The following is a 12,581-nucleotide window of genomic DNA, read 5'->3' on the forward strand; positions in this document are numbered from 1 at the left end:
ACTACCCAGAAGCATTCTCAGAAACTTCTTTGAGATGAGTGCATTCAACTCACAGACTTGAGCCTTCCTTTTGAAAGAGCAGTTTTGAAACACTCTTTTTGAAGAGTCTGCAAGTGGATATTTGGAGGGCTTTGAGGCCTATGCTGGGAAAAGGAATATCTTCACCTAAAAACTAAACAGAAGCATTCTCACAAACTTCTGTCTGACTAGTGCATTCAACTCACAGACTTGAACATTCCCTCTGATAGAGCAGTTTGGAAACACTCCTTTTGTAGAATCTGCAAGTGTTTATTTGGAGCGCTTTGACGCCTATGCCTGAAAAGGGAATATCTTCACATAAAAACTAGACAGAAGCATTCTCAGAAACTTCTTTGTGGTGAGTGCATTCTACTCACGGACTTGAACATTCCTCTTGATAGAGCAGTTTGGAAACACTCCTTTTGTAGAATCTGCAAGTGTTTATTTGGATCGCTTTGACGCCTATGCTGGAAAAGGAAATATCTCCACCTGAAAACTACACAGAAGCTTTCTCAGAAACTTCTGTGTGATGAGTGCATTCAACTCACAGACTTGAACGTTTATTTTGATAGGACTGTTTTGAAACACTCCTTTCCTAGAATCTGCAAGTGTTTATTTCGAGCGCTTTGAGGCCTATACTGGAAAAGGAAGTAGCTTCACATAACAACTACACAGAAGCATTCTCAGAAACTTCTTTGTGATGAGTGTATTCAACTCACAGACTTGAGCCTTTCTTTTGAAAGAGCAGTTTTGAAGCACTCTTTTTGTAGAATCTGCAAGTGGAAATTTGGAGTGCTTTAAGGCCTATTCTGGGAAAAGAAATATCTTCACCTAAACACTAGACAGAAGCATTCTCACAAACGTCTGTGTGATTACTGCATTGAACTCACAGACTTGAACATTCCCTCTGATAGAGCAGGTTGGAAACACTGCTTCTGTAGAATCTGCAAGTGCTTATTTGGATCGCTTTGACGCCTATGCTGGAGAAGGTAATATCTTCACATAAAAACTTGACAGAAGCATTCTCACAAACGTCTGTGTGATTACTGCATTGGACTCACAGACTTGAACATTCCCTCTGAAAGAGCAGTTTGGAAACACTCCTTTTGTAGAATCTGCAAGTGTTTATTGCGAGCGCTTTGAGGCCTATGCTGGAAAAGGAAGTGTCTTCACATAAGAACTACACAGAAGCATTCTCAGAAACTTCTGTGTGATGAGTGCATTCAACTCACAGACTTTAACGTTTCTTTTGACAGGACAGTTTTGAAACTCTCCTTTTGTAGAATCTGCAAGTGTTTATTTCGAGCGCTTTGAGGCCTATGCTGGAAAAGGAAGTATCTTCACTTAACAACTACACAGAAGCATTCTCAGAAACTTCTTTGTGATGAGTGCATTCAACTCACGGACTTGAGCCTTTCTTTTGAAAGAGCAGTTTTGAAACACTCTTTTTGTAGAATCTGCAAGTGGATATTTGGAGCGCTTTAAGGCCTATTCTGGGAAAAGAAATATCTTCATCTAAAAACTAGACAGAAGAATTCTCACAAACTTCTGTGTGATGAGTGCATTCAACTCACAGACCTGAACATTCCTTTTGATAGAGCAGTTTGGAAACACTCCTTTAGTAGAATCTGCAAGTGTTTATTTGGAGCGCTTTGAAGCCAATGCTGGAAAAGGAAATATCTTCACATAAAAACTAGACAGAAGCATTCTCAGAAACTTCTTTGCGATGAGAGCATTCTACTCATAGAGTTGAAGCCTCTTTTTGGTGGAAGAGTTTTCAAGGTCTCTTTTTGTAGAATCTGCAAGTGCATATTTGGAGCGCTCTGAGGCCTGTGCTGGGAAATGAAATATGTTCACCTAAAAACTACACAGAAGCATTCTCAGAAACTTCTGTGTGATGAGTGCATTCAACTCACAGACTTGAACGTTTATTTTGATAGGACAGTTTTGAAACACTCCTTTCGTAGAATCTGCAAGTGTTTATTTCGAGCGCTTTGAGGCCTATGCTGGTAAAGGAAATATCTTCACATAACAACTACACAGAAGCATTCTCAGAAACTTCTTTGTGATGAGTGCATTCAACTCACAGACTTGAGCCTTCCTTTTGAAAGAGCAGTTTTGAAACACTCTGTTTGTAGAGTCTGCAAGTGGATATTTGGAGGGCTTTGAGGCCTATGCTGGGAAAAGGAATATCTTCACCTAAAAACTAAACAGAAGCATTCTCACAAACTTCTGTCTGACTAGTGCATTCAACTCACAGACTTGAACATTCCCTCTGAGAGGGCAGTTTGGAAACACTCCTTTTGTAGAATCTGCAAGTGTTTATTTGGAGCGCTTTGACGCCTATGCTGGAAAAGGGAATATCTTCACATAAAAACTAGACAGAAGCATTCTCAGAAACTTCTTTGTGGTGAGTGCATTCTACTCACGGACTTGAACATTCCTCTTGATAGAGCAGTTTGGAAAGACTCCTTTTGTAGGATCTGCAAGTGTTTATTTCGAGCGCTTTGAGGCCTATGCTGGAAAAGGAAGTGTCTTCACATAAGAACTACACAGAAGCATTCTCAGAAACTTCTTTGTGATGAGTGCATTCAACTCACAGACTTGAGCCTTCCTTTTGAAAGAGCAGTTTTGAAACACTCTTTTTGTAGAATCTGCAAGTGGAAATTTGGAGCGCTTTAAGGCCTATTCTGGGAAAAGAAATATCTTCACCTAAACACTAGACAGAAGCATTCTCACAAACGTCTGTGTGATTACTGCATTGAACTCACAGACTTGAACATTCCCTCTGATAGAGCAGTTTGGAAACACTCCTTTTGTAGAATCTGCAAGTGCTTATTTGGATCGCTTTGACACCAATGCTGGAAAAGGAATTATCTTCACCTAAAAACTACACAGAAGCATTCTCAGAAACTTCTCTGTGATGAGGGCATTCAACTCACAGACTTGAACGTTTCTTTTGATAGGACAGTTTTGAAACACTCCTTTCGTAGAATCTGCAAGTGTTTATTTCGAGCGCTTTGAGGCCTGTGCTCGAAAAGGAAGTATCTTCACATAACAACTACACAGAAGCATTCTCAGAAACTTCTTTGTGATGAGTGCATTCAACTCACAGACTTGAGCCGTCCTTTTGAAAGAGCAGTTTTGAAACACTCTTTTTGTAGTGTCTGCAAGTGGATATTTGGAGGGCTTTGAGGCCTATGCTGGGAAAAGAAATATCTTCGCCTAAAAACTACACAGAAACATTCTCAGAAACTTCTGTCTTAGTAGTGCATTCAACTCACAGACTTGAACATTCCCTCTGATAGAGCAGTTTGGAAACACTCCTTTTGTAGAATCTGCAAGTGCTTATTTGGATCGCTTTGACACCTATGCTGGAAAAGGAATTATCTTCACCTAAAAACTACACAGAAGCATTCTCAGAAACTTCTCTGTGATGAGGGCATTCAACTCACAGACTTGAACGTTTCTTTTGATAGGACAGTTTTGAAACACTCCTTTTGTAGAATCTGCATGTGTTTATTTCGAGGGCTTTGAGGCCTATGCTGGAAAAGGAAATATCTTCACATAACAACTACACAGAAGCATTCTCAGAAACTTCTTTGTGATGAGTGCATTCAACTCACAGACTTGAGCCTTTCTTTTGAAAGAGCAGTTTTGAAACACTCTTTTTGTAGAATCTGCAAGTGGATATTTGGAGCGCTTTAAGGCCTATTCTGGGAAAAGAAATATCTTCACCTAAAAACTAGACGGAAGAATTCTCACAAACTTCTGTGTGATTAGCTCATTCAACTCACAGACTTGAACATTGCTTTTGATAGAGCAGTTTGGAAACTCTCCTTTAGTAGAATCTGCAAGTGTTTATTTGGAGCGCTTTGACGCCTATGCTGGAAAAGGAAATATCTTCACATAAAAACTAGACAGAAGCATTCTCAGAAACTTCTTTGTGATGAGTGCATTCTACTCATAGAGTTGAAACATCTTTTTGGTGGAAGAGTTTTCTAGCTCTCTTTTTGTAGAATCTGCAAGTGCATATTTGGAGCGCTCTGAGGCCTGTGATGGGAAACGAAATATGTTCACCTAAAAACTACACAGAAGCATTCTCAGAAACTTCTGTGTGATGAGTGCATTCAACTCACAGACTTGAACGTTTATTTTGATAGGACAGTTTTGAAACACTCCTTTCGTAGAATCTGCAAGTGTTTATTTCGAGCGCTTTGAGGCCTATGCTCGAAAAGGAAGTATCTTCACATAACAACTACACAGAAGCATTCTCAGAAACTTCTTTGTGATGAGTGCATTCAACTCACAGACTTGAGCCTTCCTTTTGAAAGAGCAGTTTTGAAACACTCTTTTTGTAGAGTCTGCAAGTGGATATTTGGAGGGCTTTGAGGCCTATGCTGGGAAAAGGAATATCTTCACCTAAAAACTACACAGAAGCATTCTCACAAACGTCTGTGTGATTACTGCATTGAACTCACAGACTTGAACATTCCCTCTGATAGAGCAGTTTGGAAACACTCCTTTTGTAGAATCTGCAAGTGTTTATTTGGATCGCTTTGACGCCTATGCTGGAAAAGGAAATATCTTCACCTAAAAACTACACAGAAGCATTCTCAGAAACTTCTCTGTGATGAGTGCATTCAACTCACAGACTTTAAGGTTTCTTTTGACAGGACAGTTTTGAAACTCTCCTTTTGTAGAATCTGCAAGTGTTTATTTCGAGCGCTTTGAGGCCTATGCTGGAACAGGAAGTATCTTCACTTAACAACTACACAGAAGCATTCTCAGAAACTTCTTTGTGATGAGTGCATTCAACTCACAGACTTGAGCCTTTCTTTTGAAAGAGCAGTTTTGAAACACTCTTTTTGTAGAATCTGCAAGTGGATATTTGGAGCGCTTTAAGGCCTATTCTGGGAAAAGAAATATCTTCATCTAAAAACTAGACAGAAGAATTCTCACAAACTTCTGTGTCATTAGTGCATTCATCTCACAGACTTGAACATTCCTTTTGATAGAGCAGTTTGGAAACACTCCTTTAGTAGAATCTGCAAGTGTTTATTGGGAGCGCTTTGAAGCCAATGCTGGAAAAGGAAATATCTTCACATAAAAACTAGACAGAAGCATTCTCAGAAACTTCTTTGTGATGAGAGCATTCTACTCATAGAGTTGAAGCCTCTTTTTGGTGGAAGAGTTTTCAAGGTCTCTTTTTGTAGAATCTGCAAGTGCATATTTGGAGCGCTCTGAGGCCTGTGCTGGGAAATGAAATATGTTCACCTAAAAACTACACAGAAGCATTCTCAGAAACTTCTGTGTGATGAGTGTATTCAACTCACAGACTTGAACGTTTATTTTGATAGGACAGTTTTGAAACACTCCTTTCGTAGAATCTGCAAGTGTTTATTTCGAGCGCTTTGAGGCCTATGCTGGTAAAGGAAATATCTTCACATAACAACTACACAGAAGCATTCTCAGAAACTTCTTTGTGATGAGTGCATTCAACTCACAGACTTGAGCCTTCCTTTTGAAAGAGCAGTTTTTAAACACTCTGTTTGTAGAGTCTGCAAGTGGATATTTGGAGGGCTTTGAGGCCTATGCTGGGAAAAGGAATATCTTCACCTAAAAACTAAACAGAAGCATTCTCACAAACTTCTGTCTGACTAGTGCATTCAACTCACAGACTTGAACATTCCCTCTGATAGTGCAGTTTGGAAACACTCCTTTTGTAGAATCTGCAAGTGTTTATTTGGAGCGCTTTGACGCCTATGCTGGAAAAGGGAATATCTTCACATAAAAACTAGACAGAAGCATTCTCAGAAACTTCTTTGTGGTGAGTGCATTCTACTCACGGACTTGAACATTCCTCTTGATAGAGCAGTTTGGAAACACTCCTTTTGTAGAATCTGCAAGTGTTTATTTGGATCGCTTTGACGCCTATGCTGGAAAAGGAAATATCTCCACCTGAAAACTACACAGAAGATTTCTCAGAAACTTCTGTGTGATGAGTGCATTCAACTCACAGACTTGAACGTTTATTTTGATAGGACTGTTTTGAAACACTCCTTTCCTAGAATCTGCAAGTGTTTATTTCGAGCGCTTTGAGGCCTATGCTGGAAAAGGAAGTAGCTTCACATAACAACTACACAGAAGCATTCTCAGAAACTTCTTTCTGATGAGTGCATTCAACTCACAGACTTGAGCCTTTCTTTTGAAAGAGCAGTTTTGAAGCACTCTTTTTGTAGAATCTGCAAGTGGAAATTTGGAGCGCTTTAAGGCCTATTCTGGGAAAAGAAATATCTTCACCTAAACACTAGACAGAAGCAGTCTCACAAACGTCTGTGTGATTACTGCATTGAACTCACAGACTTGAACATTCCCTCTGATAGGGCAGTTTGGAAACACTGCTTTTGTAGAATCTGCAAGTGCTTATTTGGATCGCTTTGACGCCTATGCTGGAAAAGGTAATATCTTCACATAAAAACTTGACAGAAGCATTATCACAAACGTCTGTGTGATTACTGCATTGGACTCACAGACTTGAACATTCCCTCTGATAGAGCAGTTTGGAAACACTCCTTTTGTAGAATCTGCAAGTGTTTATTTCGAGCGCTTTGAGGCCTATGCTGGAAAAGGAAGTGTCTTCACATAAGAACTACACAGAAGCATTCTCAGAAAGTTCTTTGTGATGAGTGCATTCAACTCACAGACTTGAGCCTTTCTTTTGAAAGAGCAGTTTTGAAACACTCTTTTTGTAGAATCTGCAAGTGGAAATTTGGAGCGCTTTAAGGCCTATTCTGGGAAAAGAAATATCTTCACCTAAACACTAGACAGAAGCATTCTCACAAACGTCTGTGTGATTACTGCATTGAACTCACAGACTTGAACATTCCCTCTGATAGAGCAGTTTGGAAACACTCCTTTTGTAGAATCTGCAAGTGCTTATTTGGATCGCTTTGACACCAATGCTGGAAAAGGAATTATCTTCACCTAAAAACTACACAGAAGCATTCTCAGAAACTTCTCTGTGATGAGGGCATTCAACTCACAGACTTGAACGTTTCTTTTGATAGGACAGTTTTGAAACACTCCTTTCGTAGAATCTGCAAGTGTTTATTTCGAGCGCTTTGAGGCCTGTGCTCGAAAAGGAAGTATCTTCACATAACAACTACACAGAAGCATTCTCAGAAACTTCTTTGTGATGAGTGCATTCAACTCACAGACTTGAGCCGTCCTTTTGAAAGAGCAGTTTTGAAACACTCTTTTTGTAGTGTCTGCAAGTGGATATTTGGAGGGCTTTGAGGCCTATGCTGGGAAAAGAAATATCTTCGCCTAAAAACTACACAGAAACATTCTCAGAAACTTCTGTCTTAGTAGTGCATTCAACTCACAGACTTGAACATTCCCTCTGATAGAGCAGTTTGGAAACACTCCTTTTGTAGAATCTGCAAGTGCTTATTTGGATCGCTTTGACACCTATGCTGGAAAAGGAATTATCTTCACCTAAAAACTACACAGAAGCATTCTCAGAAACTTCTCTGTGATGAGGGCATTCAACTCACAGACTTGAACGTTTCTTTTGATAGGACAGTTTTGAAACACTCCTTTTGTAGAATCTGCATGTGTTTATTTCGAGCGCTTTGAGGCCTATGCTGGAAAAGGAAATATCTTCACATAACAACTACACAGAAGCATTCTCAGAAACTTCTTTGTGATGAGTGCATTCAACTCACAGACTTGAGCCTTTCTTTTGAAAGAGCAGTTTTGAAACACTCTTTTTGTAGAATCTGCAAGTGGATATTTGGAGCGCTTTAAGGCCTATTCTGGGAAAAGAAATATCTTCACCTAAAAACTAGACGGAAGAATTCTCACAAACTTCTGTGTGATTAGCTCATTCAACTCACAGACTTGAACATTGCTTTTGATAGAGCAGTTTGGAAACTCTCCTTTAGTAGAATCTGCAAGTGTTTATTTGGAGCGCTTTGACGCCTATGCTGGAAAAGGAAATATCTTCACATAAAAACTAGACAGAAGCATTCTCAGAAACTTCTTTGTGATGAGTGCATTCTACTCATAGAGTTGAAACATCTTTTTGGTGGAAAAGTTTTCTAGCTCTCTTTTTGTAGAATCTGCAAGTGCATATTTGGAGCGCTCTGAGGCCTGTGATGGGAAACGAAATATGTTCACCTAAAAACTACACAGAAGCATTCTCAGAAACTTCTGTGTGATGAGTGCATTCAACTCACAGACTTGAACGTTTATTTTGATAGGACAGTTTTGAAACACTCCTTTCGTAGAATCTGCAAGTGTTTATTTCGAGCGCTTTGAGGCCTATGCTCGAAAAGGAAGTATCTTCACATAACAACTACACAGAAGCATTCTCAGAAACTTCTTTGTGATGAGTGCATTCAACTCACAGACTTGAGCCTTCCTTTTGAAAGAGCAGTTTTGAAACACTCTTTTTGTAGAGTCTGCAAGTGGATATTTGGAGGGCTTTGAGGCCTATGCTGGGAAAAGGAATATCTTCACCTAAAAACTACACAGAAGCATTCTCACAAACGTCTGTGTGATTACTGCATTGAACTCACAGACTTGAACATTCCCTCTGATAGAGCAGTTTGGAAACACTCCTTTTGTAGAATCTGCAAGTGTTTATTTGGATCGCTTTGACGCCTATGCTGGAAAAGGAAATATCTTCACCTAAAAACTACACAGAAGCATTCTCAGAAACTTCTCTGTGATGAGTGCATTCAACTCACAGACTTTAAGGTTTCTTTTGACAGGACAGTTTTGAAACTCTCCTTTTGTAGAATCTGCAAGTGTTTATTTCGAGCGCTTTGAGGCCTATGCTGGAAAAGGAAGTATCTTCACTTAACAACTACACAGAAGCATTCTCAGAAACTTCTTTGTGATGAGTGCATTCAACTCACAGACTTGAGCCTTTCTTTTGAAAGAGCAGTTTTGAAACACTCTTTTTGTAGAATCTGCAAGTGGATATTTGGAGCGCTTTAAGGCCTATTCTGGGAAAAGAAATATCTTCATCTAAAAACTAGACAGAAGAATTCTCACAAACTTCTGTGTCATTAGTGCATTCAACTCACAGACTTGAACATTCCTTTTGATAGAGCAGTTTGGAAACACTCCTTTAGTAGAATCTGCAAGTGTTTATTGGGAGCGCTTTGAAGCCAATGCTGGAAAAGGAAATATCTTCACATAAAAACTAGACAGAAGCATTCTCAGAAACTTCTTTGTGATGAGAGCATTCTACTCATAGAGTTGAAGCCTCTTTTTGGTGGAAGAGTTTTCAAGGTCTCTTTTTGTAGAATCTGCAAGTGCATATTTGGAGCGCTCTGAGGCCTGTGCTGGGAAATGAAATATGTTCACCTAAAAACTACACAGAAGCATTCTCAGAAACTTCTGTGTGATGAGTGCATTCAACTCACAGACTTGAACGTTTATTTTGATAGGACAGTTTTGAAACACTCCTTTCGTAGAATCTGCAAGTGTTTATTTCGAGCGCTTTGAGGCCTATGCTGGTAAAGGAAATATCTTCACATAACAACTACACAGAAGCATTCTCAGAAACTTCTTTGTGATGAGTGCATTCAACTCACAGACTTGAGCCTTCCTTTTGAAAGAGCAGTTTTGAAACACTCTTTTTGTACAGTCTGCAAGTGGATATTTGGAGGGCTTTGAGGCCTATGCTGGGAAAAGGAATATCTTCACCTAAAAACTAAACAGAAGCATTCTCACAAACTTCTGTCTGACTAGTGCATTCAACTCACAGACTTGAACATTCCCTCTGATAGAGCAGTTTGGAAACACTCCTTTTGTAGAATCTGCAAGTGTTTATTTGGAGCGCTTTGACGCCTATGCTGGAAAAGGGAATATCTTCACATAAAAACTAGACAGAAGCATTCTCAGAAACTTCTTTGTGGTGAGTGCATTCTACTCACGGACTTGAACATTCCTCTTGATAGAGCAGTTTGGAAACACTCCTTTTGTAGAATCTGCAAGTGTTTATTTGGATCGCTTTGACGCCTATGCTGGAAAAGGAAATATCTCCACCTGAAAACTACACAGAAGCTTTCTCAGAAACTTCTGTGTGATGAGTGCATTCAACTCACAGACTTGAACGTTTACTTTGATAGGACTGTTTTGAAACACTCCTTTCCTAGAATCTGCAAGTGTTTATTTCGAGCGCTTTGAGGCCAATGCTGGAAAAGGAAGTAGCTTCACATAACAACTACACAGAAGCATTCTCAGAAACTTCTTTGTGATGAGTGCATTCAACTCACAGACTTGAGCCTTTCTTTTGAAAGAGCAGTTTTGAAGCACTCTTTTTGTAGAATCTGCAAGTGGAAATTTGGAGCGCTTTAAGGCCTATTCTGGGAAAAGAAATATCTTCACCTAAACACTAGACAGAAGCATTCTCACAAACGTCTGTGTGATTACTGCATTGAACTCACAGACTTGAACATTCCCTCTGATAGAGCAGTTTGGAAACACTCCTTTTGTAGAATCTGCAAGTGCTTATTTGGATCGCTTTGACGCCTATGCTGGAAAAGGTAATATCTTCACATAAAAACTTGACAGAAGCATTCTCACAAACGTCTGTGTGATTACTGCATTGGACTCACAGACTTGAACATTCCCTCTGATAGAGCAGTTTGGAAACACTCCTTTTGTAGAATCTGCAAGTGTTTATTTCGAGCGCTTTGAGGCCTATGCTGGAAAAGGAAGTGTCTTCACATAAGAACTACACAGAAGCATTCTCAGAAACTTCTTTGTGATGAGTGCATTCAACTCACAGACTTGAGCCTTTCTTTTGAAAGAGCAGTTTTGAAACCCTCTTTTTGTAGAATCTGCAAGTGGAAATTTGGAGCGCTTTAAGGCCTATTCTGGGAAAAGAAATATCTTCACCTAAACACTAGACAGAAGCATTCTCACAAACTTCTGTCTTAGTAGTGCATTCAACTCACAGACTTGAACATTCCCTCTGATAGAGCAGTTTGGAAACACTCCTTTTGTAGAATCTGCAATTGCTTATTTGGATCGCTTTGACACCTATGCTGGAAAAGGAATTATCTTCACCTAAAAACTACACAGAAGCATTCTCAGAAACTTCTCTGTGATGAGGGCATTCAACTCACAGACTTGAACGTTTCTTTTGATAGGACAGTTTTGAAACACTCCTTTTGTAGAATCTGCATGTGTTTATTTCGAGCGCTTTGAGGCCTATGCTGGAAAAGGAAATATCTTCACATAACAACTACACAGAAGCATTCTCAGAAACTTCTTTGTGATGAGTGCATTCAACTCACAGACTTGAGCCTTTCTTTTGAAAGAGCAGTTTTGAAACACTCTTTTTGTAGAATCTGCAAGTGGATATTTGGAGCGCTTTAAGGCCTATTCTGGGAAAAGAAATATCTTCACCTAAAAACTAGACGGAAGAATTCTCACAAACTTCTGTGTGATTAGTTCATTCAACTCACAGACTTGAACATTGCTTTTGATAGAGCAGTTTGGAAACTCTCCTTTAGTAGAATCTGCAAGTGTTTATTTGGAGCGCTTTGACGCCTATGCTGGAAAAGGAAATATCTTCACATAAAAACTAGACAGAAGCATTCTCAGAAACTTCTTTGTGATGAGTGCATTCTACTCATAGAGTTGAAGCATCTTTTTGGTGGAAAAGTTTTCTAGCTCTCTTTTTGTAGAATCTGCAAGTGCATATTTGGAGCGCTCTGAGGCCTGTGCTGGGAAACGAAATATGTTCACCTAAAAACTACACAGAAGCATTCTCAGAAACTTCTGTGTGATGAGTGCATTCAACTCACAGACTTGAGCCTTTCTTTTGAAAGAGCAGTTTTGAAGCACTCTTTTTGTAGAATCTGCAAGTGGAAATTTGGAGCGCTTTAAGGCCTATCCTGGGAAAAGAAATATCTTCACCTAAACACTAGACAGAAGCATTCTCACAAACGTCTGTGTGATTACTGCATTGAACTCACAGACTTGAACATTCCCTCTGATAGAGCAGTTTGGAAACACTGCTTTTGTAGAATCTGCAAGTGCTTATTTGGATCGCTTTGACGCCTATGCTGGAAAAGGTAATATCTTCACATAAAAACTTGACAGAAGCATTCTCACAAACGTCTGTGTGATTACTGCATTGGACTCACAGACTTGAACATTCCCTCTGATATAGCAGTTTGGAAACACTCCTTTTGTAGAATCTGCAAGTGTTTATTTCGAGCGCTTTGAGGCCTATGCTGGAAAAGGAAGTGTCTTCACATAAGAACTACACAGAAGCATTCTCAGAAACCTCTTTGTGATGAGTGCATTCAACTCACAGACTTGAGCCTTTCTTTTGAAAGAGCAGTTTTGAAACACTCTTTTTGTAGAATCTGCAAGTGGAAATTTGGAGCGCTTTAAGGCCTATTCTGGGAAAAGAAATATCTTCACCTAAACACTAGACAGAAGCATTCTCACAAACGTCTGTGTGATTACTGCATTGAACTCACAGACTTGAACATTCCCTCTGATAGAGCAGTTTGGAAACACTCCTT

The sequence above is a fragment of the Pongo pygmaeus genome, chromosome 8, assembly GCF_028885625.2.
Source record: "Pongo pygmaeus isolate AG05252 chromosome 8, NHGRI_mPonPyg2-v2.0_pri, whole genome shotgun sequence".
Lineage (NCBI taxonomy): Eukaryota > Metazoa > Chordata > Mammalia > Primates > Hominidae > Pongo > Pongo pygmaeus.